Below are 24,765 nucleotides of genomic sequence, written 5' to 3'. Positions count from 1 at the left end.
CTGGGTTTGTGGGGAGAAGAGCTGAGAGACAAGGGAGGAGAAGATAAGAAGACAGGATAGTGGAGGAGAAGAACAGAACAGTGCTCATTACCATGGAGGTGAAGTCTTACTGTACACAGCCTTGCATGTTAGTTAATATTCAATAATCCACAGTGGCACACCCTGTGCCAGGAAATCAGTAGTCAAGATGGTTAATATGACAATCAATTCTTAGTTTTGCTAAGAGAGAGGCTGTGAGTTGTGAACACAGCTTGAGGTCACAGAGCTGCAGGCGGTTATTTCTTTATTGATGTGCATTACTGGGAACAATGCATCATCACAGACTTGCCTGTCTTTGTGATTGTCTTGTGGACAGGCTGGGAATAGGCTAGAGGCAGATGGGGACAGGCTTTGATAAAACCAAAGGGTACCAGATGAGCTCTGGCTTGAGTCTGACTCAGGTTGATCAGATTTTTCAACTAATTTCCCTTTATGACTGTATTAATCCAGGACACATATGAAGAGTTTCAGGTGAAGATTATAGGAGCCTTTCCTTTTCCACATCCATGAGATACAATCCCATTGGTCACTCCAGCACACCATAGAGGTCCTCCAGAGTCTTCCTGTAAGTAAGGAAAATCAGAGTACAAGCAAAGATTGCTTTCCCCTAAATAGGATCTCAAAGATAGCTAATCCTGGAATGAGGTACAAGGACCTGGCTATCTATGAGTCTTAAATTGGGGATTTACTGACCAATTCCCTACCTTCTGTCCTTGTCCCAATGTCAACATATCTCTGTTTACTTCCTTCCTTTTTCTTCTGGTGCCTCACAGGAAAGTTTTGTGAAGTGCTGGGCATAGGGAGATGAGACAGAGAGGGAGAATGTCAGTTCCCAGTCTTGGGAGTAGTAGTCTAAAAACAAAGACATTAGTCACTGTCATAGAGAGCTGTTCCCCAAACTTACTCCATTGATGCTGTCTCATGATGTGGGGAGGAAATACAAGTGTGTACCTACCATATATGTTGTTTTTAACGTTGTGAGACTGTCCACACAGACCTGGAAGTTATAGTCATAACACCTATATATTATACAGGCCTCCTTTTCCATGATTCTCAGATTGACCTTTGTCAGGGTATCTGAAGTAGGTTCTGTCACTGCAGTTCACCCTCATCCAGTTGCCCAGCACATTGTCCCAGGGTCAAAAGTCAGAAGCACCAGGCAGGGGAATTATATCCACAGAATCAATCAACTCAGCTTGCTCTTTAAGCTGCTGGGAGAAGGAGAGAAGGGATGGGAAAGAAGCATGCTTGGACATGAGTCCCTTCCCAGTGGGTCCATAATGACATAGAGTTCAGGAGTGGCTTCTGACAAAAAGGACTGGGTAAGAGAGAATTCCAAAGTCATATACAGGGGAAGAGTTTAGGAGGGGAGACTTAAGCAGAGCCAGATAAATAAGGTCACCTTCAGTAACATGATGTCATGGAGATTGGAAAAAATGTTGCAATTTTTGTGAACAATTTGCTTTTCAACTTTTACCTTCTGTGTGTAGATTCTCTCTTGCTCACATCATGAGCTCCAGTGAGTGATCTTATGCTACCCTTTTACTCTCAGTGTAAGGAGATCCCATCTGGAGATGAGCAGTGCTCAGAGCCTTCCTCAGGTTTCTGCTGCTTTGTGACTCTGGCTCCTGAAATTCTTCATAGGAAAGAAGCCTCTTACCCTCCTTTACAGTGTGCAGCAATTATCACAAATTGGTGAGTTATAAGAAACCCACCACAGCTGTTCTGAAAACCTCTGTCAGTGATGATTTTCAGATGGGCCATATAAGGGCAAGACTGTGGTCTAGCTTCAACACCATCAAATCTCCTCTGTAACAAAGAACCCACAGTGCCTGGTCACAATCTTGTAGGACACCCCAACATATCCTTAGCAATTTAAGATGTGGTAAAGCTGAGTGCTCAGTGCTCACTATGCACTATCATCCTGCATTTAGAACACAATGTCCATTCATGTTTCTGACTTTCCATTTCATCAGATATTTTTTCACACCCTCATCCTGTCTTTCTCAACACTAAGGGAAGGCCAAAGAGAGTAATTTGATGAAATGATGTGAAGGAGAATTAGTTTTTCATTCTTCCTTGACTTGCAGATTTCCCCTGAGAACTATGTTAGTTTAGAATCCTTCTTCATGTTAGGATATTTGTTACCAAAGGTAAGAGATTAAGGTCAGTTGCTGAAAACTCAGAAGTTAGGAATATGAAGAGAAAACTCATCAGCTCCCGCTTCTGAAGGCAAGAGAAGTGCCATCAGGAATAGTTAGGGCCTGCATTTTGACAATGGTGCAGCCTGGGTGAGCTTCTGGTGTGTTCCTGTCCTGGTTCCTGCTTTTATTTTCCCACTGTGGAACAAAGGAAGGGCTGAAAACCACAGACTTGGCTTGGACAAGTTCTACTTTCCTTATCAGAAATTCTCATGACCCTGCTCTCTAGTAGTGTTGGATCTGTGGCCAGATTCTGAGACTCCTGGATCTCATGAGAAGATGGCTACTATACCCTTCAAAGTGGCTCCCTGGAGGCAGGACAACAACAAAAAGAAAATGGGACATTGATCAGAGATTATGAAACTGTTCTTCTAAGCATCCAGGTATCATTGTCAGCTTTGAGACCCATGCTGCTTATGTTTAAAATCTCACCTTCATCACTGTAGCACAAACATAGGCATCTGTAGTATATGAACATATGGGTGAGAGGGAGTATATTTTATTTACAAGCATAGGTGGTGGGCTGATTTAGCCTGAAGGCCATTGTTTGTATTGACCAGTGTGAGGGCATCTCATCTTTATTCAAATAAGAAGAAGATGAGACAATGTGGCTGTGAGGGATGAAGGTGTGGGGAGAGTGTTTTGAATACACAGCATGTAGGGCATTACCAAGACTGAAACTAAGTCAGTAGTTCTCAATCTTCTTAATGATGTGATCTTTTAATACATTTCCTCAAGTTGTGGTGACTCAAGCTGTAAAATTTCTTACATTGCTAGTTTATGAATATAATTTTGCTATGGTTATAATTTTTAATTTTAAATATTTAATATACAGGATATCTGAAATTTGATCCCTAAAAGAGTCATGAATCTCAGGTTACGAACAGCTGCTTTTAGTGAATGTCCTGAGTCAATCGTACTAATATTCTCTTTGATAGACAATGTAATGCACATTTAGGGAGAACTCAATGAACTTTCAGGATATCAACAAATAAAAAGTCTTGGTATCTGCAATGCAAGACAAGGCTTTTCGTAACCAAGTATTTATAGCCACAGATCAGAAGAATGTACAGTTCTTGGCTCATTGTGTTTAAGTACTCAAGAATAGAGTCAAAGAAGATGATGTGTTTGGACATTATGTTTTTGGTCAAAATAAGAATGAAAACTTTGGGGTTTTTTACAGATAAAAACAGGTTATTATGATGAAATTTCAAAGAAAAAGATATCATGCAGCTAGATTAATGTAGTAACTCAAACAAGCACTTGTTCAGACTCAAAGACTATGCATCTCAATGAACCGTATAAGTGGACTTGATGTTCTAGAATTATGGACCTTTGCAGAAAAATTCTAGGTCTGGTAAAAAGAGGTCTGGACTATCATAGGAAGCCTCAGCTAGTTCCCAGGCTTGGACCAGAAAACTCAGACCTCTGCATGATAGAGACTGGGTGCCCTTGAGGTAAGTTCTGGCATAAACTCTATCCTTCTGTATTTCCTTCCTTTGTTTCCTCAGAGATACAAAGGTGCTGTCTAAGCACAGCCATAAGAATTAGAAAAAAGTAAATTGATGTTTTTTTAAAATTACTTGTGGATTGAATTTGACCTGAAAACATTTTGTAAAGATCCTAAATTCTTCTGTGCATCCCAGTTAGAGGACAGGCCTTGAGATGGTCCACACACATGGCCCCAAGTTAATATTCTCATTTTGGAACTCAGGAATGAAGAGGTGGGAAAGATATAGTTATCAGTTGACATCATCCCCATAGTGGTTGCCTGATTCAGGAAGTAACATTGTGATAGAAACTAGAGGAAATTCTCACAACTGCCTCCTTTTATCAAAAAGTAAACCAGGGCCTTGGTATACATGGGTTTTCCAAGACTCAGTCAAAATAGTCCATTATTGAACAATACAGAATGAGGTCATTCCTGCTATATTCCCCATCAGGATATCTATTTGCGTATTGGTGAACTATTGTGGATTAATGTAAGTTCAACTGGTGACTTCAAAGTTGCTCTTGGTGTACATTTACTGTTGCTGCAAATGACACATGCCTGGCAGCTAACAATCTGGGGAATACATCAGCATGCATCATTAGGGGAATACATCAGCATGCATCAGTAACTTCTATTGCAGAGATCCAAGTCATATAACACTGATAGTATCATGTTTATTGGACTTGAAGTGTAGGAGGAGGTAGCACCTACTATAGACAACTTGTGAAGAGACAGCTTTGTTTCAATGTAGGAAAAAAATCTAAGATCATTGAGTTTAGAGAAGTATCCATGGTCAGTGTTCTTTCATATGTCAAGGTATCTCTTCTTAATTAAAGTTTTTGCATCTGGCTCATCCATATCTAAAAAAAGAGGCAAATTTTTCCCTGGGCATTTTCATGGGAGGTTGACTGAGAATCAAAATGCTCACACAGGATTACTTCCTCTGGTAACATACCTGAGAGTGGATGTTTGGAATAATACAATCCTACTTGATTGTATTATGGAAGATGGTGATATACAAAGTTCCAAATCTAAAATGAAACATCTTCACACTTCTAAAACAAGACCATTTAATCCATAACCAGAGTAAGAAGTAGCCAAAATCTTATTTTTGACTCCCCTTTTTTCTTGGTAGATGCCTGTATATTTGAAAGAAATACCAGGGCTATCTTGACTTCATCTTGTCAACAGGCAAATTTTTTAAGTTCAAAATGTTTGTTTTATTAAAATTCATGCAGGAATATTGTATATAAAGAACTATCATGCTTCCCTTTTTACATCAAACTCCTTTCACGTTATGTTGTACATTGCTTTGTAGGTAAGACCACATGGTTGGGGTTGAATGGAGACCTTGAGCTCTAATCCCATGGCATGAGGTCCTAGTTTGTGGGAATATAGCACTGATTTTTACCTCTATTGTCCTGGGAATTGTGCTCTTTAAAGGAAAACTAAAAACCCATAATAACAGGAAAAAGTGTCTCAATCCTTAGAGACACTGAAATTGCTGGAGAAGGAAGGGCAAGAGCAGGCAGGGGATTGTAAGGAGGGGACTAGGATGAACTTGGTGAGTATCTTCCATTTATATTAGGAATGCCACGTGGACTATGGCACAGTCCTTTCCTGAGACACCCCAAAAGGAAAGGCTGCAGTGGGAATCACAGGGATGTGCACTGCTCACATATGGATAGGCACAGGAGCGACTGCTGTCTTGAGAGATCATTACGAACATAATATGTTACCCAATGAAGTTACTGTTTAAGAAGAGCATTCAGAGTTGTGGTAAGGTCTCTTAGGTATGGAATGCTGATCCTGTGATGCTAACTGTCTGTCTGACTGTTTGATTCTCTGTCTATCAGTTCTCAGCTTCAGTCCAGGCTTATCAGACAGTTTCATCATCTTAGCCTCCAATCTATTAATGGATTTCTCATATCTGGAAGGCTTTTGGGGAGCTACACTACCACAAACAGTCATTTCCCCATGACTCCATGAAGCTCATTTAGCATACCATTGTTGCTGTGTGAAGCTCTCCAGCTACTGAACCTGTGTGAAGGAGTCAGAGGCCCTGTCCTCAGTGAATGTATTTAGTGCTCCATATTTTAACTTTTTGTGTGGGTATCTACTCAATAGAGGGCTTATTTGGGACTGGAAAGAGGTGGTAAGAGGGTATTTATTAAGACTTGAATTTTCTGTCCATAGGGAGACTCTGGGGACTCTTTGGGGTTGTTTTGTTTAGTTTTTTTATTCTTCAACCCTTTTTTACTGTCCAGTATTGATCCCACTTATGGTCCTCCCCTGACCATTTTCTATGCTATACCTCCTTCCTTATTCCAAGAGGATGTCCCCACACATCCAGCCTTATCCCATTAGAATTCTTCACTCCCTGGGGCCTCAAGTGTCTCCAAGGTTAGGTGCATCTTAACTCACTAAGACAAGATTGCTGTATGTGTGTCCAGGCCTCATATCAGCTGGTGTATGCTGCCTGGTTGGTGGCTCAGTGTCAGAGATCTCAGGGGCACAGCTCTCTTGAGACTGTTGGTGTTCTCATTGGACTGCCCTTCTCCTCAGCATCTTTCAGCTTTGTCCCAATTCAACCACAGAGTTCCTCTGGCCACCCTCTGTGTATAACACAGTGGTCCAGGGCATTGTCAATTATTGTTCTTGTCCTTAGACATCTTCACAATATTCATGAGACTCTCCAGTTTTATATCTTGGATTCAGAAAACAATGAAACTCCTGCAACAATGCTCAAATGCCAAAGCTGTTTCTGGGACAGTGTCTAGCATCTCTGTTTTCAGATATTTGAGTCTTAGTAAAGAAATTTGGCTGCAGGAAGGAGATGACATTGCTTTCTTCAATGAGAGTAGCGCTTCAGATGATATTGTGCATCAACTTCTTCACTGTTGTTTTGTCTCATGGTTTGTTTCTCTCTTTAGTGCTCCCATAAATCTTTTCCATCCTACCTGTACATGAACTCCATCATAAGGGTACATACAAAAGCCAGTATCATCAGTCCTGGAAAGTCCTGCCTTTGACTGAGAAGGATGACTTACTCACATTTAACAGGCTACCAAGGGTGAGAAAGATCAAAAGCCTTTACCTCCCACTCTCCCTGTGTCTCATAGGAATATCTGTTCAGAGCAACCTTGCTTATACAATAAGGGCTAAGACATTCATAGGTGTAAGTCAACCATACATGCCTCTAACACAAAGTCTTGGTCTCTGTGGGAAAACACTAACCCTAGAACAGATAGCTATAGATCTTGTAAACAGGCAGCCCTGGTGGAAAACTACCAAGTACAAGTAATCATAAATCTTGTAGATAGGTAGCCCTAGTGGAAAGTACCAGCCTAGATAAGAGCCAAATAATCATAGATCTTATGGACAGGAACATAGTGACCTGTTCCTCTCTTCTTCTTCTGTGAACTTTTCACCCAGTCAATATCATGTTCTGGAAGACATCTGTACTCCCTCTGAGAACACCTGCACTCCCCAAGATCAAAGAAGCCACTGTGTCATCCCACTCCCCACATTCTGTCTCTATGTGTATATAACCTCCGTGTGAAAATTAAAATTATTGTTTGATCAGACTCTAGACAAGCCATCGGTTCTTTTTGTACCCCTGTTCCAACATTCTGTCTTTCAGGTGGTCCCCCAACTCTTGTTCACCACCCTGCTGGACAGGGCATTCTGGCTCCTGGACATGGGGCTCAAGGGCATCACAGAGGAGAGAATGCAGACTCTTCAGAGGACAGTAGGCCTACCAGTTTTTTCAGGAGCGTTGAGAGTGACTGTCCAGAGTTCCTGAGGACACTCTGATGATTATGGAGCACTTTTTAGGGTGAATCCCAGAGGCGCTGTGGATGAGTGACTCTGCATTTCTCAGGGGCACCCAAGAGGGCACTCCTGAGGTCCCCTTGAGAATGGCTTTGACTTCGAAGGACACCATTGTCCACTTGCCCATGAAACGGTCCTGTAGAGGATCAGAGTGGCGAGTCCTTGAGGCAAAAGGCATGGGACAGGCATTTTCTAAGCAGTCACTATTCCTGAGAGGGTTTAAGGAGCCTATCTGGATGTGAGGAACTAGGGTTAAGAAAAAAGGATCTTTAAAAATTCCTTGTTTACATTAGTGTTGTTTTCCCAAGAGGAGACTGTTGAAAAAAAATGCTATACCTCCTAAGGAGGAGATTCATGTTCAACTTTGAAAATGAGAGAGAGAAAGGGCTAAAGCAGTTGTCTGTTCTCTGGCATGTTAACAAAAGAAAAGAAAATGCCTATTTCAGAGCCCTCCTGGGAGTAAGAGAGAATTCTGTTTTCTCTGTGGCTCCTACTGGAGAGATTCTCAGTTCTGCTTTCTCTGTCTGTTGTGTGTCTTTGGTGTGCCAATCTGTCCATGTGTGTCAATTGTCTATCTTTGATTTGTTGTGTGAATGATTGTTGCTCTATGTTTCATATTCAAAAGAAAAAATTGTCAAAATTGTTTGCTATCCACCCCTTGATTTAGGTTTAAACCTGCTTAGAAAAAACAGTTTCAATTTACACAACAGAAGCTAATAGATAAATTACCCTGCCCTATGGCTGGGAGTAAGGCACAAGCTGCCCTTGGAGGTGGGTCAACAGTTTTTGACTTTTATGGTAAAGGAATTGATAGTGTTTTTTCTGCTGTGACAAGGGAAAGGGTGTATTTCTCTTAAAATTACAGCTAGAAAAGGTAAGAAAAATTTGTTTGGATAAAATCTATAAGATGTACACTTATTTTATTTTTGTTCTTAACTGATTTTAAAAGTATAAATATGTTCTATCTGTCCTTGTTATATATCATTAGCCTATAAGTTATTAAGAATGATCAAAATTTATAATTTTGATAAAAGAAAGCTGGATTAAAACTGGTAATTCAGAATTACTGTCATTCAAAATCCAGATGTATTAAAGTGATCTCAATAAGAGTTGGGATCAAACAAGGCCCTGATGAACATCTTCTTTTGTTACACAATTGGCTTATTAGTTGATCCCTCTAAAGGATTTTTAATACAAGCCTTTGCTCTCATATAATGACCTTTAAAAATTTTAGAGAGTGCCTGTTGCTCCAGAAAACATCCAAAGACAGTATCCTTTTAATATTTGAGACATCAGCTATATTTCTAAATAAATTGTGACACAGAAAATCCAAATAAAAAAGATAATTTACTCATTTTATCTTAAGCTCACCACAAGAGGACTTAAGCCTCTGTTTAATGTTCTCAAGAGAGATACAAATCCTGATTTCCCTCAACAATTAATGGTTAAAAGAGAAATAATTTTACAGAAAGTAGAAGAAGCTGTTATTAACAGATATATTATATAGACTGATTAGTTGTTGGCTGTTTTATAACAGTCCTTTGATAAAAGGGATCATTAATATAGATTTATATTTTTTTTATTTCCAAAAGAAGTTTTAACATCTTGTTTTAAAGCTGTTGCTGTGTTAATATAAAATTATAGGTTAATATCACAAAGGTATTTTTAGGAAGAACTTAATGAAATATTTCTTATTCCAAATAATAATAAAATTGGTTATTAAAGAATAGTGATATTTGATCTATTACATATTCAATTTGTTACAGTTTTTCTCTATACATGCTTTTATGTTTCTTATGAATTTATATATGTTGCCCATAAAAAGTGTGTTTACTGTATTAATAGACAGCTCATTTAATGGGAAAGCAATATATATATATATATATATATATATATATATATATATATATATATTTAGACTACATATTTACTCTCTTGAGTTACCCCCTGCTTCAGCACAGATAATAGAACTACATGCTGTAGCCACTATTTAATATACAAAAAATTAAGCTTTCAATTTGTATACTCATAGCCGGTATATAGCTCATGGGTTATAGTTGCTTAAAATTGTTTTTTTCTAGATATTACTAATTTTCAAATTTTACAGATACAGCTCAATTTAAGAATCATGTATTTTTCCTTAATTTTATAAGACATTTAAGAGCTCATACTGGATTTCCTGAAACCTGAAAAATGCCATAACAAATTTGTATATCAGATAGATTACAGACCTTATGAAACCAATTGGCCATACAATTTTATTCTTTACATTGGGGTTGCTGTATAATAAAAGTTTGCTTATCTGGGTTGTTGTACCACTGAAGTTGATCTGCCTTTTGTGATCCTTTGAGTCCAGAAACTGCAGTTTTTGGCACTTATAACCTCATTTCAAAAACAGCCAAAGATTAAACAACAGCTTTTGTTTTATCTCAACAAGAATTTCTGTGCTCTAACTTACGCCTGCTGACCAAGTCTGCTCAGTCAGTCAACAGGTTTTCCAGCACAGGAGTGAAAATTAAAAGAAAAGAGATGGTTAGACAAAATTGCAGCATGATCTCAGCAAATTTGAGGCTGAAGGCAGGTTTGTTTAATTCAACTTTTCTTTTAAGCCCTTTTAATTACATGCAAATATTTAGGTCAGTTCTAGGTTGAGGAACCAACAATACAATAGAAACAGTCAAGGAACAAACAAGGCAATATACGGAATGACTCTCAGAATCGCTGTTTCTAAGGGCTCATAAGGATGACAAAGTATCTGAGCCTACCTCCCTGTCCTAGCTCACAGTCCTATTCAAGCCTGAGGCCTACTTTTTTGTTTTAGCCTAAGACTTAGATTCCTGACTGAAATTACTTCTCTGTTTTAGCCTAAAAATAGACTCCTACCTGAACTTACTTCCTTGTCATGGCCCAAAGTCAGATTCTGGCCTAAAGCCCATTTCCTTGTCCTTAGCCAATGTCGGATTCCTGCTAAGCAGCCTCAAAGGCTCTCCACAGCCTGCTAGTCTGAGGCCACTTTAAAAAAGGTTATTATAGAATTTATTATTAAGAGTAAAAAAGTTTTCTATCAAAGCTATTGAAAGAAAAAGAGAAAGAAATCTATTTTGTTTGAGAAAAGGAAAAAAGTTCTATATAAGTGGGAAAGACAAAGAGTTCTGTTTTATCTCTCCATTATATCTGCCCTCTTATCTTTTTGTCCTCAGTATTCATATATTTTTTAAAATATATGATCACACATTATAAAGTTTATTACAAATTCACACAAAAAATTGAATCATGAGTTGAAATAAAAGTTTATAATACAAAATGTTCATACATATTTATTAAAAACAATTATCTGGCTAAACATTTATTACCTGTCTGGCTCCACAAGTTCATTGAAGGTTTAAAACTATAACTATGTTAGCAGTGAAGATTTGTGTAGATAAGCCCAGATAATATTTTATTTTCTGTCCCCACACCTATAGTAAATTGTTGGTTCCTTTTTAATGATTTTAGACAAATTGTTTTATAATCTCTTGGAATGTGCTCTGAGTGAAAAAGTCTGGTTATTATCTAAGAACAATTAAGTGATGATACTTGAGAGACTGACAGAGTTCTTATTACAGTTTTGAATATAAGAAAAAGGCCTAATAATAGTCTCGATATAAAAGAGCTTAATAATTGTGGATATAATTTTAAAATTTTTTATAAGATCATTAAGACTTAAAAAGTCATCTATTTGGCTCTATAACATCACCACAAGATAGTACATCATTGTAGAGCTACAGAGATCTGCTCCAAAGGGGTATGCTATTGCTTAGTGATTATTACATATGTTTAATAATAATAGCTTGAGATAATAATTTGATTATTTCTAGAGAGTATATAAGTCAAATTACAAAAATTTTATTTTAGTGTCCTTAATTTTTTCATAATGGTGGTAATACTTGAGGACTTATATCCAATCAATTATGATAAGTGGATATTACTCATTTTTGATTTTAGAAAATTAAAATATGTATTTGTGATTTGACATTTTTTTAGGCTTTCTAGTTGCAATTACTCTAAAGGAGAAACAATTAAAAATGTAATTAGGTGACCCAACCTCAGAAAACCCAGGGGAAGAGGGCCTCCCAGGAACTTTAACTCAGGCAGCATCTCAGGTAAGGAAACAGCAACACTTGCCTCAAACAGGGGGTAACTGGGACTCAGGGGTAACTGGGACCCAGGAATTAACTCCTGGCCCAGAGCGAGGGTTCCTTCCGCTCTGGGCCCGAGCACTCAGCAGATCCTGGGAGTCAGCTCTGCACCCAATCTCTCAGCACCCAGAGGAAGCAGGGCTTCCAGGAGGTCTAACCCAAGCAGTATCTTAGGGGAGGAGGTGACAATACTTACCCCAAACAGGGAGCAACCGGGATCCACTGGGACCCAGGAATTCACTCCAGGCCCGGAGTGCGGGTTCCTTCCAGTCTGGGACCGAGTGCTCAGCAGATCCCGGGAGACAGGCCTGCATCCAATCTCATAGAATCAAGAGGAAGCAGGGCTCCCAGGAGCTCTAACCTGAGCAGTATCCTAGGCAAGGAGGTTGCAACACCTGCCCAAAACAGGGAGTAACTGGGACACACTGGGACCCAGGAATTCACTCCTGGCCCGGAGCACGGGTCCTTTACAGTTTCCACCTGAGCACTGAGCAGATCTTGGGCCTCAGCTCTAACCCCAGCAGCAAAACCCATCCCAAACAGTTCTGACACAACCTAGATAATAGGAAAGACAGGCTCCAGTCAGGGACAGCACAGATTGCACAAAGGTGATCCAGATGGCGAAAGGCAAGTGCAAGAACATAAACATCAGCAACCCAAGGTACTTGCCATCATCAGAACCTAGTTCTCCCACATTAGAAAGTCTTGAACTACCCATATCAACAGGAAAGCAAGAACCAGATCTAAAATCACTTCTAATGATGATGAAAGAGGACTATAAGAAGGAAATAAATAACATTATCAAAAAACTTGAGGAGAACACAGGTAAACAGGAAGAAGCCCTTAAAGAAACACAAAAATCCCTTAAAAAATTACAAGAAAACACAAACAAACAGGTAAAGGAGATGAACAAAAACATCCAGGACATAAAAATGACAGTAGAAACAATAAAGAAATCACAAAGGGAGACTACCTTGGAGATAGAAAACCTAAGAAAGAAATCAGGAGTCATAGACACAAGTATCACCAATAGCATACAAGAGATAGAAGAAAGAATTTCAGGTGCAGAAGATACCATAGAAAATATTGACACAACTATCAAAGAAAATGCAAAATGCAAAAAGTTGTTAACACAAAACAACCAGGAAAACCAGGACACAATGAGAAGATCAAATCTAAGGATAATAGGTATAGAAGAGACTGAAGATTCCCAACTTAAAGGGTCAATAAATATCTTCAACAAAATTATAGAAGAAAACTTCCCTAACCTAAGGAATGAGATACCCATAATCATACAAGAAGCCTACAGAATGCCAAATAAACTAGATCAAAAAACAAATACCTCCCATCACATAATAATCAAGATACAAAATGCACAAAACACAGAAAGAATTTTAAAATCAGTAACGGAAAAAGGCCAAGTAACATATAAAGGCAAACCTATCAGAATTACACCTGACTTCTCACCAGATACTATAAGAGCCAGAAGATCCTGGACAAATGTCATACAGACAATAAGAGAACTTAAATGCCAGCTCAGGCTACTATACCCAGCAAAACTCTCGATCACCATAGACGGAGAAACCAAGATATTCCACGACAAAACTGAATTTACACAGTATCTTTCTACAAACCCAGCACTACAAAGGATAATAGCAGGAAAGCTCCATTACAAGGAGGGCAATCATACCCTAGAAAGAGCAAGAAAATAATCCTCTTCCATCAAACCCAAAAGAAGATAACCACACAAACGATGTCTCCACTATTAGCAAATATGACAGGAAGCAACAACACCCTCTCCTTAATATCTCTTAACATCAATGGACTCAATTCTCCAATAAAAGGCATAGGCTAAAGGACTGGGTATGCAAACAGGGCCCAGATTTTGCTGCTTACAGGAAACCCACCTCAGTGACAAAGACAGACACTACCTTAGAGTAAAAGGTTGGAAAACAATTTTTGAAGCAAATGGCCCTAAGAAACAAGCTGGAGTAACCATTCTAATATCGAATAAAATCGACTTTCAACTTGAAGCTATCAAAAAGGATAAGGAAGGACATTTCATACTTGTGAAAGGAAAAGCCAACCAACATGAACTCTCAATTCTGCATATCTATGCGCCAAATACAAGAGCACCCACTTTCATAAAAGAAACCTTACTAAAGCTCAAAACACACATTGCACCTCACACAATAATAGTGGGAGACGTCAACACCCCACTCTCAGCAATGGATAGATCATGGAAACAGAAACTAAATAGAGATACAGTGAAACTAACAGAAGTTATGGACCAAATGGATTTAACAGATATCTATAGAACATTTCACCCTAAAGCAAAAGAATATACCTTTTTCTCAGCACCTCATGGTATCTTCTCCAAAATTGACCATATAATTGGGCACAAGACAGGCCTCAACAGATACAAAAATCTTGAAATAATCACTCGCACCATATCAGATCACCATGGTCTAAGGCTGGTCTTCAAAAATGACAAAGACAATGGAAAGCCCACATTCACATGGAAACTGAACAACACCCTACTCCTTGACAATCCGGTAAGGGAAGAAATAAAGAAAGAAATTTAAAACTTTTTAGGATTTAATGAAAATTATGACACATCATACCAAAACCTATGGGATACAATGAAAGCAGTGCTAAAAGGAAAATTCATAGCTCTAAGTGCCTACAAAAAGAAACTGGAGGGAGCATACACTAGCAGCTTCACAACACACCTGAAAGCCCCAGAACAAACAGAAGCTAATACACCCAAGAGGAGTAGACCACAGGAAATAATCAAACTCAGGGCTGAAATCAACCAAATAGAAATAAAAAGAACTATACAAAGAATCAATAAAACCAGGAGCTGGTTCATTGAGAAAATCAACAAGATAGATAAACCCTTAGCTAGACTAATCAGAGGGCAGAGAGATAGCATTCAAATTAATAAAATTGGAACTGAAAAGGATGACATAACAATAGAAACTGAGGAAATCCAAAAAATCATCAGATCCTACTACAAAAGCCTATACTCAACACAATTGGGAAATCTGGATGTAATTGACAATTTTCTAGTCATATACCAGTTACCAATGTTAAATCATGATTACATAAACCATCTAAACAGTCCCATAACCCCAAAAGAAATAGAAGCAGTCATTAAAAGTCTCCCCACAAAGAAAAGTCTGGGACCAGACAGTTTTAGTGCAGAATTCTATCAGACCTTCAAGGAATATCTAATACCAATTCTTTTTAAACTATTCCACCAAATAGAAATAGAAGTAACACTACCCAATTCGTTTTATGAAGCCACAATTACCCTCATACATAAACCACACAAAAACCCAAAAAAGAAAGAGAACTTCAGACCAATCTCCCTTATGAACATTGATGCAAAATTACTCGATAAAATTCTAGCGAACCGAATCCAAGAACACATCAAAACAATTATCCATCACGATCAAGTAGGCATTATCCCCGGAATGCAGGGTTGGTTCAATATATGGAAATCCATCATCAAGCAAACTCAAAGAAAAAAACCACATGATCATATCGCTAGATGCTGAGAAAGCATTTGAGAAAATTCAACACCCCTTCACGATAAAAGTCTTGGAAAGATCAGGAATTCAAGATCCATACCTAAATATAGTAAAAGCAATATACAGCAAACCAGTAGCCAGCATCAAACTAAATGAAGAAAAACTTGAAGCAATCCCACTAAAATCAGTGACTAGGCAAGGCTGCCCACTCTCCCCCTACTTATTTAATATAGTACTGGAAGTCCTAGCCAGAGGAATTAGGCAACACAAGGAGGTCAAAGGGATACAAATAGGAAAGGAAGAAGTTAAAATCTCACTATCTGCAGATGATATGATAGTATACTTAAGTGACCCCAAATCTTTCACCAGAGAACTCCTAAACCTGATAAACAACTTTAGCAAAGTGGCTGGATATAAAATTAACTCAAGCAAATCAGTAGCCTTCCTCTACTCAAAAGATAAACTGTCTGGGAAAGAAATTATGGAAATGACACCCTTTACAATAGTCACAGATAATATAAAATGCCTTGGTGTGAACCTAACCAAGCAAGTAAAAGACCTGTATGACAAGAACTTCATGCCCCTGAAGAAAGAAATCGAAGCAGATCTCAGAAGTTGGAAAGATCTCCCATGCTCATGGATTGGAAGGATTAATATAGTAAAAATGGCTATTTTGCCAAAAGCCATCTACAGATTTAATGCAATCCTCATCAAAATTCCCGGTGAATTCTTAACAGAGATAGAAAGAGAAATCTTAAAATTTATTTGGAATAACAATAAACCCAGGATTGCTAAAACTACTCTCAACAATAAAAGAATTTCTGGAGGAATCACCATCCCCGACTTCAAGCTGTACTACAAAGCAATAGTGATAAAAAACTGTGTAGTTTTGGAACAGAGACAGACAGGAGGATCAATGGAATAGAATAGAAGACCCAGAAATAAACCCCCATACCTATGGTCACTTGATCTTTGATAAAGGAGCTAAAACCATCCAGTGGAAAAAAGACAGCATTTTCAACAAATGGTGCTGGTCCAACTGGAGGTCAGCATGTAGAAGAATGCAAATTGATCCGTGCTTATCTCCTTGTACAAAGCTCAATTCCAAGTGGATCAAGGACCTCCACCTAAAACCAGATATACTGAAACTAATAGAAGAGAAACTGCGGAAAAGCCTGAAACACATGGGCACAGGAGAAAAGTTCCTGAACAGAACACCAATGGCTTGCACTCTAAGACCAAGAATTGACAAATGGGACCTCATAAAACTGCAAAGCTTCTGTAAAGCAAAGGACACAGTCAATAGGACAAAGCGGCAACCAACTTATTGGGAAAAGATCTTCACCAACCCTACATCTGATAAAGGGCTAATATCCAAGGTATAAAAAGAACTAAAGAAATTAGACTCTAGACAATTAAAGAACGCTATTAAAAATGGAACACAGAGCTGAACAAAGAATTCTCAATTGAGGAAGCTCAAATGGTTGAGAAGCACCTAAAGAAGTGTTCGGCATCCCTAGTCATCAGGGAAATGCAAATGAAAACAACACTGAGATTCCACCTCACACCAGTCAGAATGGCTAAGATCAAAAGCACAGGTGACAGCAGATGTTGGCGAGGATGCAGAGAAAGAGGAACACTCCTCCACTGTTGGTGGGATTGTAAATGGTACAACCACTATGGAAAGCAGTCTGGCGGTATCTCAGAAAATTGAACATAGTGTTACCTGAGGACCCAGCTGTATCACTCCTGGGCTTATACCCAAATGATGTTTCAACATATAACAGGGACACATGCTCCACTATGTTCATAGCAGCCTTATTTATAATAGCCAAGAGTGGGAAAGAACCCAGATGCCCTTCAACAGAGAAATGGATGCAGAAAATGTGGTACATTTATACAATGGAGTACTACTCAGCTATTAAAACAATGAGTTCATGAAATTCTTAGGTAAATGGATGGAGGTGGAAAATATCATCTTGAGTGAGATGACCCAATCTCAAAAGAACATACATGGTATGCACTCACTGATAAGTGGATATTAGCCCCAAAACTCACAATACCTAAGACACAGTGTACAGACCACATGAAACTCAAGAAGAAGGAAGACCAAAGTGTGGGTGCTTTGGTCCTTTCTAGAAGGAGTATCAAAAGTTTCAACCAGAGCTCCCAAAGTCTAAACTGCCAGCAAGAGAGCACAAAGGGAGGGACTCATGTCTCAACCTGTATAGGTAATTGAGGGTGACCTTGTCAGACCTCAGTGGAAGTGGAGGACCATGGTCCCTGAAAGTTTGGATCCCCTAGTGTTGGGTAATCAAGAACAGGGAGACAGGACTAGGAGGATGTTTGGAGCACACCCTCATAAAAATAGGAGGAGGGGTATGGTATAAGGGGTTTTGGGGGAGACCGGGAAAGGAGATAACATTGTAAGGTAAATACATAAAATATCCAATAAAAAACAGATAAAGGGTCTAAAAAAAAAGGAGAATTTACGTTTTACAAATTATTTTCAAAAGTTTCTAGGAGATGCTTATTGACTAAGATATTATTTTAAGCTCTCCACAAAAGAATTTATGTCTCTGTTTAATATTTTCAAGAGAGATATAAATCCTAATTTTCCTCAACAGTTAATTGACAAAAGAGAAGTAATCTCAGAAAAAGTAGAAGAAGCTATTATTAATTGATATATTATATAGTCTGATTAGTTGTCGGCTGTGCTATAAGAGTCCTTTGATAAAAGATTATTAATATAGATTTATATTTCTTTAAATAGGGTCTAAATGACTCTCTGTGTGTGGAAGGAGCAATTTTTGTGCTTCGGCTCTGATTTTACAAGAACTCTGAAAAATTGGCTTTAAAAACAAAAGAGGGGGAACGGTACCGCCCCAGAAGGAGTCCTCCTGAAATACCTTCCATCATGCCTTGTTCAGTATTTTTTGTTTGTTTTAGAGACAGATTTCTCTGTGAAGTTCTGGCTGTCCTAGAACTCACTCTGTAGACCAGGCTGGCCTCGAACTCAGAAATCCACCTGCCTCTGAATCACAAGTGCTGGGATTAAAGGCATGCACCACCACTGCCTGGCTCCTTGTTCACTTTTCACTCTCTAAAACTGAAAGCTCATGGCAAATCTGCTGCTGACTGCCTCTGGCATCACCGAGACCAACAAAAACTATGCCACAGATATGGGGAAGGACCCTCTTACCTTTAAAGGGAATGGCCCAGACCCACTTCCCTTGCAGGGCTGAGAATTGATATGCCTGTTTGATACCACAGAAGGCACAGCTAACTGGCTACCAAAAAGATTAATGAAATAAATAGATACCCCCACAAAGCCAGGCCCAACCATAAATAAGATGAATAACAATTTACATCCAGGGAAGAGAAACCTTCCTGAGAATTTTCTTCTTTTTCTTTCCAGGTAAAAATGAATCACCTGTGATGTCTGCTGTTAGAAGTTCTAATCCAGATGTTGGCCTCTGAACTTATACTACTCAGACCTTTGACAAGAACATCAAACAGCTACAGATTGACATCACTAATCTGAAGAAATCCCTCGTTTCGCTGTCTGAAGAGACCTCCAAAAATAGCAAAGATCCTTATTGGACTTGATTTACTCTATTACAATAGAAAAGGCTGTGTACAGCTCTTTACTGTGTACAGCCCTTAAAGAAGAATATTGCCTTTATATAGACTAGACAGGGAGGGTTAAAGAGAGCAGGAAATAGGTCAGTGAAGGCCTTGAGAAAAATCAGAGAGAGAAAGAGACAGATGAATGCTGGTACAAGAATTGGTTTTCAGCCTCTCTAAGGTTGTCAACCCTACTTCCTCCCATCTTGGGACCATTATTTGGGTTCTTTTGCTTATTTCTGCTGGTCCCTGGGCCTCAAATAGGCTGACTAACTCTGTGAAACAACAGATAAATAATTTGATAGCAAAACTTATTCAGATACATTATCATAAGTTACCTACGGAAGACCACGAGACTCTAGATGAGGTTGTTACTTTATCCAGGGTGTTCCCAAAACCCATCTCTGCCCAACCTAAAAGAGGGGACTTCTGCCCCTACACCAAGCAGAGAGGGACCACCCAGAACCCCCTCTGACTGGTGATCTGAATTCTTGCTTAGGCTGTGAGGCTAAGCACTGCAAGGGAATATAAATAAAAGTTAAAAATATCTATCTGGCTTCCCTGAGGGACAAGTCTGACTGCACAGGGGTTGATGTCAAAAGTATCCCCTCTCCAAGAAAAAGACATCAGGATGGGTATGACCCTCATGCCTCACTGGACAACGACTGGGAGACCGGAGCCATTACAAGGTCCCCTTCAATTACTGGGGTCAGGCCTCTATCCCCGCCTTCGCAAGATTAGAATTGCCCCAGCCCTTCTATACTTGGAGAAGGGAGGAGATGTCAGGGGCAGCCCTGATTACACACTGAAGGTCTAAAATCAGCCATAGGCCTTAAATCAGAAATAGGCCTGTCATACATGTATACTAACACCAAGTCTTGGGTCTCTGTGGAAATACATTGAAACAGATGGCTATAAGCTATTGTAAATAGGCAGCTTTTGTGGAAATTTACCAGCCCAAGTAGTCATAGACCTTGTAAATAGGTAGCTTTGGCAGACAATACCAACTTAGATAAGGACAAGTGAGTCATAGGCAGAGTCATAATGACCTGTCCCCTGAACCTTCACCCAGCCAATACCCGGTTCTGGAAAAAAATCTGTATTCCCCCTGAACACCCACACTTCAGTGTCATCCCCTTCCCCACACCCTGCCTTTCTGTGTTTATAACCCCTGTGTGAATGCATTATGATTTGAGTAAAAATAAATTATTTTTAAAAAAATGTAGTTATTGCTTATATTATCTTTTTTATGCTTGGTGTTTCATATCAAATCAAAATAGATAAAACTGACTGTTACAATCAGACATTTGAGATTTTTTTTTTACAATTTAATATTACCCATATTAGTGAGATTCCTTAAAAGTATCAAGGACAAGGTATTATGAAACAGATATTATAAAACTTTAAAATAATATCTTCATAATTCTCTGAGTATGGCAGGAGCAGCTACTGGTGCTTCTGCTCTGGTTTTATATAAAAAAAAAAAAACTCTGAAAAACTGGCTTTTAAAACATAAGAGGTTGTGTTACACCCCTAGAAGGAGTCATCCATAAATACTCTCCATCATGCCTTGTTTGTTCTCAATTTTCTAAATCTGGATGCTCATAGAAAACCTGCTGCTGACTGCCTTTGGCACACTGAGACAAAAAACAAACAAACAAACAAACAAACAAACAAAAAACAAAAACCCAAACCCAAAACCAAAAACCAAAATCAAAAACAAAAACAAAAACCAAAAAACAAAATCTATGCCTCAGTTACGTGAAAGAATCCTCTTACCTTCAAACAGAATGGCTCGGACCCCGTTCTCATATAGGGCTGAGGATTGATATGCTTATTTGATACCAAAGAAGGCACAGCTAAATGTCTGCTAGAAAGATTAAGGAAGTAAATAGTTACTTCCACAAAACTAGGACAAATTATAAGTCAAATAAATAACAATTGACATCCAGGGAAGAGAAATCTCCCTGAGAATTCCCTTCTTTTTTTCTTTCCAGGTAAAAATGAATCACCTGTCATGTTTGCTGTTGGAGGCTCTAACCTGATGCTGGCCTCCAGATGTACACTACTCAGACCTTCGATGGGCCATTGACAAGGACATCGAATAGCTAGAGACTGATATTATTAACCTGGAGAAATTCCTTGTTTTGCTGTTTGAAGTGATCCTCCAAAAATGCAAAGGACTTTTTTGGACTTGATTTACTCTCTTATAAAAGAAAAGACTGTGTGCAGCTATAGACTGTACAGCCCTTAAAGAAGAATGTTGCTTTTACATAGGCAAGACAGGAATTGTTAAAGAGAGCATAAGAGAGAAAAAAGAGAGCTGGTACAAAAATTGGTTTTCAACCTCTCCATTCTTGTCAACCATATTTCCTTCTATTTTAGGACTCTTAGTTGGGTTATTTTTGCTTATGTCTTTTGGCTTCTGGGCATCGAATAGGCTAACCAATTTTGTGAAATAACAGATAGATAACTTGGCAGCAAACCTTTTTGGATATATTTTAATAGGTTAGTTATGAAGGACCACAAGACTCAAGAGGAGATTGATGTTCTATTCAGGGTGTTCTCAAAACCCATATCCAACCAACATAAAAGAGGGGACTTCTGCCCCTAGACCAAGCAGAGAAGGGCCACCCAGAACTCCCTCTGACTGGGGATCTAAATTCTTGCTCAGGCTCCAAGGCTAAGCAATGCAAGGGAATATAAATAAAAAATTAAAAATACCTTTCTGGGTTCCCTGAGGACAAGCCTGAATGCATAGGGGTTGATGTACAAATTATCCCCTCTCCAGGAAAAAGACATCAGGATGGGTATGGCCCCTATGCCTCACTGAACAATGCCAGGAGGACCAGAGCCATTACAAGGTCCCCTACTATTACTGGAGGTCAGGCCTCTATCCCCCATCACCCCCCTTTGCAAGATTAGAATTGCCATAGTCCATCTATACTGAGAGAATGAAGGAGATGTTGGGAGCAACCTTGCTTATACACTAAGGCCTAAGACAGCTATAGGCCTAAGTCAGCCATAGATGCCCACTAACACAAAGTCTTGGTCTCTGTGGGAAAACACTAACCCTAGAACAGATAGCTATAGATCTTGTAAACAGGCAGCCCTGGTGGAAAATTACCAAGAACAAGTAATCATTAAATCTTGTAGATAGGTAGCCCTGGTGGAAAGTACCAGCCTAGATAAGAGCCAAATAATCATAGATCTTATGGACAGGAACATAGTGACCTGTTCCTCCCTTCTTCTTCTGTGAATTTTTCACCCAGTCAATATCATGTTCTGGAAGACATCTGTACTCCCTCTGAGAACACCTGCACTCCCCAAGATCAAAGAAGCCACTGTGTCATCCCACTCCCCACATTCTGTCTCTATGTGTATATAACCTTCATGTGAAAATTAAAATTATTGTTTGATCAGACTCTAGACAAGCAATCATTCTTTTCGTACCCCTGTTCCAACATTCTGTCTTTCAGGTGGTCCCCTGATCCCTGTTCACAAAGCTGCTGGACGGGGCAAATATGTATGGTCCTGGGAAGTCCACTGTTCTCTGAGACTCCAACCATGTACCCTGGTCTATCTTAGCAAGGCCTTTCTAATGAGCTGTCATCTCATCTTAGAACTATAATGACCTCCCTTCACCTTGCACAAAGGGACTCAGAAACCTGTTACCCAGGACAGCACCAGCAACAATATGAAAAACTTTAGAACGGGAATAAAATGTTGAATGCCCAGACCAGTATGTAGACTCACTTCTTCTGCAGTAGGGCCAGGTCAGCACCTCTCATATATTTTGACCCAGAGCTCTCATTTGAGCTTAGACTGTCTTAGTCACCTTGTGCACTAAGTCATGAAGGCAGACTGATACCTTTTAAAAAAAAAAACCCAAAAACAAACATTTTCTCATGTACTCCATGCAAACTACACATTTTCACCCATTCTTGCCTTCATAACATCGCTGGAAAATCTAGGCTCTCCTTACAAATTGCTCTCTGATGTTCATGACTGTGTGCTTAGTTTTGTAACCCACTAGGGTTACCAATCACCTTATTTGTGCATCCTGGCCCCCGTGGTTCTCTGCATTCACCCTCCTATCATCAGAAGAGGAGACATCTCTGAGTTAGGCTGGGGTTAGCCAGGTCTACAGAACCAGACATTGACTTGTCCATCCACATGCTGTGGGTTTGAATCTGATTACAGGGCAGTTGGTTACCATCAAAATAGAGAAGTTGATATTGCAAATGAGGACACATATGACTATTCACATGTTTCCTTTATACTTTTTATATTGGTTAATTCTCCCCTCCAACATACACCTTCAGGTTTGAGCCCCCTGCCTTCTTACTGCCTAAAACTTTCTACTTCATCATTCACTTTCTTTGCTGCCTATGATTCCTGCAACTTGGAGGTAATTTCTGCTGCCTCTTGTTTTTTACTTGCTTACACAGTTACTCCATGTCAGACACACAAAACCATACATTCACATAGCTAGGATCCTCATATGAGAGAGAACATGCAGGTTTTGTGCTTGGAGTCCTGGGTTACCTTAGTAAGAAAAAATAAAATTCCCATTCCATCCATTTTTTTGAAATTTCCCCTTTTCTATATATGCAGCGCATCTTTATTATCTATTCATCTGTTGATCGAAATTAGGGTGCTTCCACTTCTTAGTTACCATGAATATGGCAGCAATGAAAATGGATGTAGAGATATTCATGTCATGAATACAGAAGCCTTTGGATAATTGCTCAGGAGTGACTTAGCTGGAACTTTGGTAGTTTTATTTTGGGGGCAATGTTGGTGGTGGCACAAGTGGTAGTAGTGGTTTGTTCAGTAATCTCCAGACTTCTTTCCAATTTAGTTTCATCTAGCATACATTCCAAAGAACAATGTAAAAGGTTTCCCCTTTCTATCCATCTATGCTAGCATTTGTTGTTGCCATTCTTGATGATGACCATTGAACTGTAGTAATATGTATCTTTAAGTGGCTTTAGTCTGGATTTCCCTTGTGGCTAAGGATGCTGAAAACTTTTAAAGTGTTTCCTCCTAGTCCTTAATGTTCATTCTCTTTCGAGCTTTTTGTTTGGTTCTGTAGTAGCAGGCTTTTAATCATTTTTTCCTTAGTTTTACTTTTTCTTTACCCTTGTAAATTTCACTGAGCATTTATATTGTATACAGTATGATCATATGTGTTCCCCACACCTACATCTAACTCCCACCATGTACTCCTTGACAAAGCCCTTCCCAACTTCATGACTTAGAAGACAGAGAAGAACTCCAGGCCAAAGTCATGGATAATGCTCTCAAAAAACTCGTAGAAGAAAAATTCCCAAACACAATGAAAGAGCTACTCATCTAAGTACACAGTTTAGAGGAATGCCAAAGAAAAGAAAATTTGTATGATGTATTATAGTCACAGTGGTAAAACTAAAAAGGTTAAAGGTGCTGAAAGCTTCAAGAGAGAAGGGCCAGTTACAACATGGGCAGACATCATACTACTAGTGACTTATCTGATGGAGACATTCGAAGCCCGAGTTAATTTCTTCTTATGACCCTCAAGTCTAATTAGTGCTTCCCATTTGTGCATGGGCGTGGGTCCATCAACTAGAGTAGCGGTTCTCAGAATCTTTATTGTTGTAATTCTAAAGTTGTGGTGACCCAAAACCATAAAATTATTTCATTACTACTCCATAACTGTAGTTTTGCTTTGGTTATAAATCATACTGTAAATATCTGATATGCAAGATTTTGATATGTCAACGTGTGAAAGAGCCATTTGACTCCTAGAGATGTCAGGACCTTCAGCTTGAGAACCAATGAAGTAGAGTATGGGAAACATCCCGGTAGAAGCCAGT

At 39.1% G+C, this 24,765-nt stretch overlaps 1 pseudogene; it reads right to left on the bottom strand.

Annotated features, from left to right (window-relative positions):
* Window positions 1-458: 458 nt before the first annotated feature.
* LOC114638783 lies at window positions 459-2,290 on the bottom strand (annotated as a pseudogene).
* Window positions 2,291-24,765: the final 22,475 nt, after the last annotated feature.

This window comes from Grammomys surdaster, unplaced genomic scaffold, assembly GCF_004785775.1.
Source record: "Grammomys surdaster isolate TR1022 unplaced genomic scaffold, NIH_TR_1.0 125630, whole genome shotgun sequence".
NCBI lineage: Eukaryota > Metazoa > Chordata > Mammalia > Rodentia > Muridae > Grammomys > Grammomys surdaster.
The sequence above is the reverse complement of the archived record's forward strand: the minus strand, read 5'-3'. Positions and strand labels throughout refer to the sequence as shown.